Below are 11,139 nucleotides of genomic sequence, written 5' to 3'. Positions count from 1 at the left end.
CCACTTCAATCCAGTCAGAATGGCTAAGATCAAAAATTCAGGTGACAGCAGATGCTGGCGAGGATGTGGAGAAAGAGGAATACTCCTCCATTGTTGGTGGGATTGCAAGCTTGTACAACCACTCTGGAAATCAGTCTGGCGGTTCCTCAGAACATTGGACATAGTACTACTGGAGGATCCAGCAATACCTCTCCTGGGCATATATCCAGAAGATGTCCCAACCGGTAAGAAGGACACATGCTCCACTATGTTCATAGCAGCCTTATTTATAATAGCCTGAAGCTGGAAAGAACCCAGATGCCCCTCAACAGAGGAATGGATACAGAAAATGTGGTACATTTACACAATGGAGTACTACTCAGCTATTTAAAAAATGAATTTATGAAATTCCTAGCCAAATGGATGGACCTGGAGGGCATCATCCTGAGTGAGGTAACCCAATCACAAAGGAACTCGCACAATATGTACTCACTGATAAGTGGATATTAGCCCAGAAACTTAGGATATCCAAGATATAAGATACAATTTGCTAAACGCATGAAATTCAAGAAGAACGAAGACCAAAGTGTGGACACTTTGCCCCTTCTTAGAATTGGGAACAAAACACCCATGGAAGGAGTTACAGAGACAAAATTTGGAACTGTGACAAAAGGATGGACTATCTAGTGATTGCCATATGCAGGGATCCATCCCATAATCAGCTTCCAAATGCTGACACCATTGCATACACTAGCAAGATTTTCCTGAAAGCATCCAGATATAGCTGTCTATTGTGAGACTATGCCGGGGCCTAGCAAACACAGAAGTGGATGATCACAGTCAGCTATTGGATGGATCACACGGCCCCCAATGGAGGAGCTAGAGAAATTACCCAAGGAGCTAAAGGGAACTGCAACCCTATAGGTGGAACAACAATATGAACTAACCAGTACCCCAGAGCTCATGTCTCTAGCTGCATATGTATCAAAAGATGGCCTAGTTGACCATCACTGCAAATAGAGGCCCATTGGACTTGCAAATTTTATATGCCCCAGTACAGGGGAACCCCAGGGCCAAAAAGGGGGAGTGAGTGGGTAGGGAATTGGGGGGGTGAGTATGGGGGACTTTTGGGATAGCATTGAAAATGTAAATGAGGATAATACCTATTAAAAAAATAAATTAAATAAAAAAGAAGGGGAAACAAAATAACCATGGGAGCTAGAGGGAGAGAGGGAACTGGGAGGGAGAGAAAACACTCATAAATATAGCCACAAATACTATAAGGTATTTTGGTGTCACTCAAACTTTTCAAGTAAAAGATCTGTATGACCATGGATCAGAAGGAATAAGATAATGAAAATGTCCATCTTAACAAAAGCAATCTACAGATTCAATGAAATCCCCATCAAAATCCCAATACAATTTTTTTCTTTCTTTTTTTTTTTTTTTTTTTTTGCAGAACTTGAAAGAGCAATTCTTAACTTCATGTGGATAAACAAAAAACCCAGGGTACCAAAACTAGCCTTACCAATAAAAGAACTTTGGGAGGAGTCACTATCCCTGATCTCAAGCTCTACAACAGAGCAAAGGTGATAAAAACTTGCATAGTATTTGTTTGTATCAGATTCAGAGAGATTGAAGATCCAGAAATTAACCCACACACCTATGGATACTTGATTTTTGGTAAAGTAGCCAAAACCATACAATGGAAAAAAATTATCTGCAACAAATTGTGCTGCTCTAACTTAACTGCATGTTTACATGTAGAATAATGCAATTTGATCCATATACATCACCCTGCACAAAACTCAAGTTCAAGTTCAAGTGAATAAAGAACGTTGACATAAAAACATATACACTAAATCTCATAGCAGCGAAAGTGGGGAATAGCCATGAACTCATTGGTACAGGTGGCAATTTTCTGAACAGAACACCAATGGCTAAGGCTCTAAGATCAATGATAGATAAATGGGACTTTATGAAACTAAAACTTCTGCAATGTAAAGGACACTGTCAATATGACAAAATGGCAGCCCACAAACTGGAAAAGGCTGTTCACCAACAATATATCTGAAAGAGGGCTAGTACCCAAACTTATAAATATCTCAAGAAGTTAATCACTATAAACCAAAATAACTCAATTTAAAAATGGGGTATAAATTTGCTAAATGCATGAAACTCAAGAAAAATGAAGACCAAAGTGGGGACACTGTGCCCCTTCTTAGAATTGGGAATAAAACACCCATGGAAGGAGTTACAGAGACAACGTTTGGAGCTGTGACGAAAGAATTGTCCATCTAGAAACTGCCATATCCAGGGATCCACCCCATAATCAGCTTCCAATCACTGACACCATTGCATACACTAGCAAGATTTTGCTGAAAGGTCCCAGATATAGCTGTCTCTTGTGAGACTATGCCGGGGCCTAGCAAACACAGAAGTGGATGCTCACAGTCAGCTATTGGATGGATCACAGGGCACCCAATGGAGAAGCTAGAGAAAGTACCCAAGGAGCTAAAGGGATCTGCAACTCTATAGGTGGAACAACAATATGAACCAACCAGTACCCCAGAGCTCTTGACTCTAGCTGCATATGTATCAAAAGATGGCCTATTCGGTCATCACTGGAAAGAGAGGCCCATTGGACACACAAACTTTATATGCCCCAGTACAGGGGAATGCCAGGGCCAAAAAATGGGAATGGGTGGGTAGGGAAGTTGGGGGGAGGGTATGGGGGACTTTTGGGAGAACATTGGAAATGTAATTGAGGAAAATACGTAATTAAAAAATGGGGTATAGATCTAAACAGAAAATTCTCCACAGAAGAATTTCGAATGCCCAAGAAGCACTTAAAGAAATGTTCAACACCCTTAGTCATCAGGGAAATTCAAATGAAAACAACTCTGAATTTCCTTCTTAACCCATTAGCACGGCTAAGATCAAAAGCACAAGCTGGTATGGATATAGAGCAAGTGAAACAGTTCTCCATTGTTGGTGGGAGTGCAAACATGTGCAACCACCTTGGAAATCAATTTCGTGGTTTCTCAGAAAATTGGTAACAAGTCTACCTCAAGACACAGATATATCACTCCTGGACACTTACCCAAAAAATGTACTACGATTCCACAAAGACACTTGCTCAACTACGTTCATTACAGATTTATTCATAATAGCCAGAAACTGGAAACACTTTAAATTTCCCTAGATGGCAAAATGGACAGAGAAAAATGTGGGACATGTACATAGCAGAATACTATTCAGATATTATAAACAAAGACATCATGTCTTTTTCAGGCAAATGGATGGAACTTGAGAACATGATCCTTAGTTAGGTAACCCAGACCCCAAATGGCATGTATGGTATTTACTCCTAAGTGGATATTATCCATAATGTACAGGATATCCACATTGCACTCCATGGACCCAAAGAAGCTAATCATATAGGAAAGCCCAAGCAAGAATGTTTGTGTGGATTGCTGTCTGAACGCAGGTAAGGTCAGTGAAATCTTAATTAGTCAGATAAGGCTAGAGCCTGTGATTGGGCAGTAGAAAAAGAAGGCAGATCTGAAAAGTTTTAGAGAGGGGACAGAGTGACAGAAGGAGAGAAGTCGGTCGACAGAGAGACAGAGATGAGGAGACAAGATGGAGCCTATAGGGGAGGATGATGAACCAGATACATGTGGCCTAAAATAGCCACATGTAGCTATGGATATCATAGAAGAACAATAGAATAATGTAGGGCACATTTGTCCAATCTAGGTGTGCAGCTTATACCAATATCAATTGAGATTTGTGTTCTTTGTGTGGGTATTTAGGGGGTTGAAGATTTACTGTTATAAATCTGGCTGTTAAAATATAAGCCTCTGGAGTTTTCATTATAAGGGGCTGGGGGTTTAGAGCTAGCAGAAGCCAGTAGGCAGGCTAGCCACAAGGAATTGATGGAAGCATGTAAGCCATGGGGACCTGGGAAGACCATGGTTTGCAGCTCCCAATGGGGGAGGGGAGACCACATTGTTGACACATAACTGGGCATAACAGGATTGTTTTTTAATAATTCCACACTACCTGTTACTACTTAGAAGGGTAAATAAAATAGTCATAACAGGCAGAGGGAGGGAAGGAACTGGGTGCAAGAGGTGATAGGCATAGAATGGGGGATAAATTCTGCTTCAGGGATACGGAGAGGAGAGAAGGCCAGAGGGCCAGGAGACTGAATGGAATAATAAAGCTGGCAGGGGTGAAGAGTGGTGGTCATCAAGAGGAATGCTAGAGATGTGGGAGGTGGGGTCTCAGGAATCAATGGGGTGACTTTAGCTGAGACTCACACCAGTTAGGCTATGGAACCTGAAGAGACCTCCTCCTATAACCAGGCAGGATCCCCATTGGGACCCACCCACAAATTTTTGACCCAAAATTTATCCTGTCTACAATAAATGCAGGCAGGTTAGAATGAAGCAGAGTCTGAAGGAGTAGCCAACCAATAACGGGCCCAACATGAGCCCCATCCCATGGGCAAGCACCAATCACTGACACTATTAATTATACTCTGTTATGCTTGCAGACAGGAATCTAGCTAGTGTGGGTATCCTCTGAGAGGCTCCAAACAGAAGCTGATTCAGACATATGTAGATCTCCACATCCAAACATTGGATGGAGTCTGGGAACTATTATGGAATAAGAGGAGAAAATACTGTGAACCGGAAGGGGATAGGTACTCCACAGGAAGACTAACAGTGTTAAAGAACTTATAACATTATGACTCTCAGAGACTAAACCATCAACCAAAGAACATACACAGGCTGAACATAGGACTCCCTGTACATATATAGCATATGTGTAGACTGTCCTTTATGTGAGTCCTGAGCAACTGGATCAGGGGCTATCCCAAAAGCTGTTGCCTGTACCTGGGATATGTTCTATCTGAGCTACCTTTTCTGGCCCCAGTAGGAGAGGCTACAAGTATACTTGCAGACTTGATGTGCCAGGAGTAGGGGGATACCCAAGAGGGGTTCCATCTGCTCACAGGAGGAAGGGGTAGGGGAAGAATTATGAGGGAGGGACTGAGGGGGTGCAATGAGTGGGATGAAAAGTGAATAAGTATATAATCAGTCAATTAATCAATAAACAACCAACCAACCAAATAAACAATCAAACAAACAATGTGAGGGTGGTGGGAAGCAGCCCTCAACCGTATTGGAAAATCTAAAAGAAATGGATAATTTTCTCCATAGATGCCACTTACCAATGTTAAAACAAGATATGGTAAGCAACTTAAATGAACCTTTAATCCCTAAGAAAATAGAAAGCAGTCTTTGAAAGTCTAAAACCAAACCAAATAAAGCAAAGCAAAAACAACAACAACAACATCAGCTCCAGATTTAGTGCAGAATTCTACCAGATATTCAAAGAACTAATGCCAATACTGCTCAAATTATTCCACAAAATAGAAACAGAAGGAATATTATCAAACTGCTTTTTATATGTTCAGTCACCCAGATACACAAAACAAAGATTCAAAAAGAAAGAGAATTATTTCCTTCATTAACATAGATGCAAAAACACTCAATAAAATGCTTGCAGACTGAATCTAAAAACACAACAAAAATAACATCCACCATAATCAAGTAGCCTTCATTCCAGAAATGTAAAAATAGTTTAACATGTCAATACCTGTCAATCTAATCCACAATAGAAACAAACTGAAAGAAAAAATACATGGTCATCTCTTTAGATGATAAAAATGCCTCTGACAAAATCCCACATTCATTCTTGATAATGTTCTCAAGGAGATTATGGATAAAGAGAAATCCTTAAACACAATAAAGCAATTTACTGCAAGCCAAATAGGCAACATAGTATTAAATTGGCAGAACATCTAAGCAATCCCACTAAAATTAGGGACAAGACAAGACTTTCTACTCTCTCCATAACTATTCAATATCATAATTGAAATTTTAGTCAGATCAATAAGACAACTCACAAAGATCAAGGAGATTAAACTTGGAAGGAAAGAAATCAAAGTATTATTATTGCATATGATATCAGAGTATACTCCAAAAATTCTACCAAGGAAATCCTGCAGGTAAACACCTTTAGGAAACTGTTGGATGCAAGATTAATACAGAAAAATAATAGTAGCCCTCTTATATATCAATATCAAATGAACTTAGAAAGAAATAAGGGTAATAACCAACTTCACAATAGCCAGGGATAATTTAAAATCTTTAGGTAACTGTAATGAAAGAAGTGAAAATATGACAAAAAAGTGTCTGAAGGAAGAAATTGAAGGAGATATCAGAAGATGGGAAGCTCATCCTTGCTCATGAATCAGTAGGATTAACAAAGTAAGACATGGCCACCTAACAAAAGCAGTCTACATATTCAATAAAATAATCATTAAAATTCTAATAGAGTACTTTAAAGAATTTGAAAGGACAATAGTCAACTTCATATCAAAAACCAAAATACCTAGGATAGCCAAAACAATACTGTATAATAAATGAACTTCTGGAGGTATAACCATCTCCAATTTTAAGTTGTACTACAGAACTATAGTAATGAAAAAGATGAGGTATTTGCATAAATACAGACAGGTTAATTATTGGAATAAAATCAAATTCCCAGACATTTAAACACTAATGGTCACCACATTTTTGATAAAGAAACCAGAAATTTGCAATGAATAAAGGAAAGAAGCTTCAAATAAATGGTCTTGGGGTAACTGCATGTCAGTATGTATCAAATAATGCAAATAAATCCATATTTATCACCACAAAACTCAAGTTGAAGTGGATAGATTACATAATCCTAAAACCAGACACACTAAATCTAATGGAAGACAAATTGGGGGCTAACTTTGAACATATTGTCACCGGAGACAACATCTTGAACAGTACACAGCTCAGGTGCTAAGAGCAATAATTAATAAATGAGACCTCATGAAACTGAAAAGCTTCAGACAGGTGAAGGATACCATCAAAATGACAAAATAGCAGCATAGAAAATCGAAAAGATCTTCATTGACCTTACACCTGACAGAGGGATAATATCCAAATTATATAAAGAACTCAAGAATTTACATACCATCAAACCAAGTTACCCAATTTTAAAAATGTGGTACAGAGCTAAACAGAGAAAGTTTTTACAGAAGTATCTCTAAGAGTCAAGGATAATTAACAGAAATATTCAACAGGGAAATGTAAATCAAACTAAGATGCATCTTACACCCCTCAGAATGGGAAAGATCAAAAACTCAAGTGAGAGCTAATGCTGGAGAGGATATGGAGCAAGGGGAACATGCTTCCATTGTAGGTTGGAATAAAAACTTGTAGTTACTTTGAAAATTAATATGGAAGCTCCTCATAAAATGGGCAATTGTCCTAACTCAAGACCCAACTATACCACTTCTGGGCATGTACCCACGGGACTGTCCATCTGACCACAAGAACACTTGTTCAACTATACTTGTAGCAGCATTATTTATGATAGCCATAACCTGGAAACAACCTAAATGGCTCTCAACTAATGAACATAAAAGAAAATGTGGTTTATCTACATAATGGGTTATTACTCCACTGTTAAAAATATCATATAACTTACAGGAAAATACATGGAACTTGAAAAAATCATCTTAAATCATGATAGACTCAAATATGACTGACAAAATTCTAAAACAAAAAAAAAGCCAATGCAATGCTTTCTAATGATATTGTGCTATACTCATAGAATGGTGACAAGTTCAATTTTTATCAGAGAGACATTGTCTAGCAGCCAAACACTAGGGCAAAGCCCATGGAATCCTGAAGAAGAGGAAGAAGAATTCTAGGATCTAGTGGACCACATAAATGACTAAATAAGATTCAGAAGGGCTCACATACACTGCAGCAATAATCTTGGACCCTGTAAGGGTCTTATCTGGGTCATCTGAATATATATTATGATTAGTGTTCTTGTGGCACATGAAACAGGGGTAGCTCTGATTCTTTTTTAATATAGTATTTTATTATTTGGAAATTTAACTCAATGCTCCCCAATTACATTCACTTCTCAGTCCTCCCAGGTCTACTGCAATCCTTGTGACTTCCCTCAATATCAAAGAAGAAGAATAAAAAAGAGAAAAGAAAGGAAAAACAATATCAAATTAAATTTTCATTGCTCATATACACAGTGGAGCATGATCTAACTCCAAGTGTCCAGCCCATTATTGAAAACTGAGTCCTTTCATAATCCTACCCCTGCCTCCCACAGAAATCTGTCAACTCTGTATTTCAGTATTCCAGGTACTATTTTTAAGAGTATTTTTAAAGATGGCTATATATCTAGAACGGTTATGTTTTTTTTTGGGGGGGGGAGTGTGAAAGAAAGGTAGACAAAGAAGGTTTCTGTCTCTCATTCTCAACTGTGATTCTACAGTCTCTGATACCCCCGCAAAAGAAACTTCCTTCCCCTTTATAACCAGTGGAATCATGAATCATAGTCTTCTGCATGGTTTTTGGTGAGAGCACAGTCCATGGACATCAACACGTCTTCAGGTGGTACCACAGACAATGAACATGCCCATAGTCTTTAGTGGCATCATGAGTCATGGACATTAATATGGGCCACAGACTGCCTCCAGCTGCACAAGACAAAGGACTCCAACATGGCCCTTATTTGAAGAATGGACCATGAGACATCATCATAGCCTCAGGTGGCATCACAGACCATGATAGTGTCCATGGTCTGTTTTGTGCCCATGTTACCACTGGAAGCCTGGGAAATTCAGTGGTTTGTGCTGCCACCTATATCGATCTTGCTTTCTGTGGACCATGTTACAGCTCAGAGCTGTTTGGATGTCCTTTGTCTGTGCTTCTTTTAGAGATCATGTTGATGTCCATCTAAACATATCTACACAGAAGGCTGTAGAGATAGCTTTGACACTTTGCCTTTGTTAGGGACCCTTTTCTTCCTAGTGGTTGCTTTGTTCATCCTTGATATGAGGGAGTAGACAATGCTTTATTGTAACTTATGTCATTTTAAGTTAATATCTCTGTGAAGCCTAATCTTTTTTTTTTTTAAAGTGAAACGGAGGAAGAGTGGATTTAAGGCAGAGGGGAGATGGGGAAGGAGGAGTGGAGGTAGGGGAAACTGTGGTCAGGATGTAATGTATGTAAAGGAAAAAAATACACAATAAGATGCTGTAAAGAGTCACTTTCAGAGAAAACAACCTGCAGAGAAGTTGCCTGCAAGATGCAGAAACTAGCCAAGATGCCTGAAAGAGATTTGGACCAAATGAGTTGTACAAAAATAACACTTCCCAATCTGTTGTGCTACCTGCAGACTGTGCAATGTGACACGGGTTTTGATATTTTTGATCTGTCACACTTTCAAGGACAGGCTTTGGTGACACAGCTGTCCTTGTGTTATTTCTGCTTACCCATATTTCTATAAATAACCCCAATAAAGCTCATTGGTACACAAGGTTGGACTTTGGTGGTATCTGTACTTTGGTCTGTCGTGAGTTCCATATCTGGGGTGAATAAAGATATTTACCTCCCCAGGAAAAGTTTTGCACACCACATCATTGTGACATAGCTAGAGGCCTATGGGTGACAGGAGGCAAAATATGGTGGTTTACATGAAAACTGTCCCCTCATCATTGCTCCAAGTATTTGAACACTTGGCTGATGGGTGATGACATTCTGTTTGGGAAGGGTATGGAAACTTTAAAAGTAACAATTTGCCTTCAGTGAGGGTTGGCTTTGAGATTGTATTTCTTCAATGAGTTGATTCTTGCAAAGATATTTGTTTTTGCAAACACACACACACACACACAACACATGTGTGTGTTAGAAGTTTTGCCTGTATTATGTCTGTGTACCACATGAATTGCCAGTGCAGTCCGAAGGATGGCAGCAAGTCTCAGGAAACTGGACTTATACATGTTTCTTTGCTACCACATGGATACTAGGGGTCAAATGCAGTTTTATGGAAGTGTTCCTATCTGCTGAATCTTCTCTCTAGCCTCCATATATTGATTATGTCATGTGTTTCATCATCACAAGAAGTTACTAATATGCTTTCTTTTATGTCATGAGACTTCACCATTAAGAGCATGAGTTTCAGAAGAGATTCTCTCTTTACACTTTTGAGCAATGTCAAAAACATTAAAGACTATGGGGTGTTTTACAGTTAGACTAAATGCATTTTGTAATTCTGTATGAGATAGTGGAAGGTTATTGCTAAATAGTTATAGGCTTGGGTGTTAGGAAGGCAAGGGTTTAATAAGTGATAATTAATAATTAACATAATCTAGCCTTAAGATACAAACTTCTAGGCATATATATGAGACTGTGATAACTGAGATTAGAAGACCAACCTTGAATATATGTGACTCTGTACCACTGGCTGATGTCTCACACTACATGAAAAGAGAAATTGAACCAAGCCTCAGAAATCATCTAGTTGCTTATTGATTGTGGGTGAAACGTGACAGGATGCTTTAGATTCCTCCCAGAACTGAATGGAATGTATCTCCTCACACTATAATACAAAGTCAAATTTACCTCGGTTTATTTGTTTTGTTAGTTTATTTCAGCAACCATATGTATGTATGTATGAATATATATGTATATATATACATATATACACACACATATATACATGTATATATATGTGTGTACATATATGTGTGTATATATGTATATATATATACATACATATATATGTAGTGTGTGTGTGTAGTTTGAGTGTGTGTATGTGTGTGTGTGTGTGTGTGTGTGTGTGTGTGTGTGTGTGTGTGTGTGTGTATGTGTGTGAATCTGTGTACCTGTGTGTCTGTGTCTATGTATATAAACTATCATGTACCTACTACTCTAAGAAAAAGGAAAAAATTCATTAACTTTCACAAACTGGATATTTTGTGATGCATGTTTTATTCCATGAAGATCCTGCAGAAATCACACTAGGCATAGTACTATGTTGATACTGATACTTGATATTTCTTATCTAAATATAAGTACATTAACAACAGCTACTTTAGGGTACAGCTTAGCACATTGTTCATAAAAATTTTACTGATTTGCACTGAATGTTGTTTCTATCGTAGTATTCATAATGTTGAAATTCTGCTAAATTATCACTGAAGTGTTGAAAAGTCTCACTTTATTTTTACTTTAACAT

This window comes from Mus caroli, unplaced genomic scaffold, assembly GCF_978045245.1.
Source record: "Mus caroli unplaced genomic scaffold, Mus_caroli_1 scaffold_5, whole genome shotgun sequence".
Lineage (NCBI taxonomy): Eukaryota > Metazoa > Chordata > Mammalia > Rodentia > Muridae > Mus > Mus caroli.
The sequence above is the reverse complement of the archived record's forward strand: the minus strand, read 5'-3'. Positions refer to the sequence as shown.